At 49.9% G+C, this 873-nt stretch overlaps 1 long non-coding RNA gene across 1 annotated transcript in view; it reads right to left on the bottom strand.

The window, feature by feature from the left end:
* The window catches only part of LOC102255563, a 4,653-nt gene that overhangs the window by 3,413 nt on the left and 367 nt on the right, over positions 1–873 (bottom strand). The window lies entirely within an intron of this gene.

Raw genomic sequence — 873 nt, 5'->3', positions numbered from 1 at the left:
CTGAGTGGCGCTCCCCCTGTGGGAGTGCACTGACCACCAGGGGGCAGCTCCTGTGTTAAGCATCTGCCCCCTGGTGGTCAGTGCATGCCATAGCAACCTGTCATTCCCCCCTTTGGTCGATTTGCATATTAGCCTTTTATTACATAGGGTTATTGATTTCAGAGAGGAAGGGAGAGGGAGAGATAGAAACATCAATGATGAGAGAGAATCGTTGATTGGCTGCTTCCTGCACACCCCACACTGGGGATTGAGCCACAACCAGGGCATGTGCCCTTGACCTGAATCAAACCCAGGACCCTTCAGTCCGCAGGCTGACAAACCAGCTAGGGCTAAAGTACAAAAGTCTTGATGTAATAAAGCCTTTCTAAAGAAAGTGAACATGCTTCCTTCTCCATTCCTTTGGGAAAATCATATTGATTAAACATTCACTACACAAACACTGTAGGACGCATTCTACAACGCATTGATTCACCTAGTTTTTACAACCAACCCTGTCTATGATCCTGCGCACTGTTATTTCTTTTGAAAGACGATGATCCTGAGCTTATGTAACTTGCCCAAATGTCACCTGGGTGACCAGCCAGGACGTCCAGTTCCGAGCTCACTCTCCCTCTTTAATGCTGCGGAAACCGGACTCTGGGAGGGAGGACGGAGAAGGCACAAGAAGCTTCCAGAAGTCCCCAAGCTAGGTCCGTTCTGAATAAGCATTCACCGGGCGGGGGAAAGGGGAGCATCCCAAATGGAGAGAACAAATGCAAAAGCATTTGGAGGTCACACCTGCAAATCCCTTCACCTTTAAAAAGACAAACGCTTGAAGGTGGGGGTGGGCACTGAAGTGTGGACTTGGGACGCCCCAGAGGCCCTTGGCTCCGC

Source organism: Myotis brandtii, unplaced genomic scaffold (genome assembly GCF_000412655.1).
Source record: "Myotis brandtii unplaced genomic scaffold, ASM41265v1 scaffold181, whole genome shotgun sequence".
Taxonomy (NCBI): Eukaryota; Metazoa; Chordata; class Mammalia; order Chiroptera; family Vespertilionidae; genus Myotis; species Myotis brandtii.
This window is presented reverse-complemented; position numbering and strand designations above follow the sequence as displayed.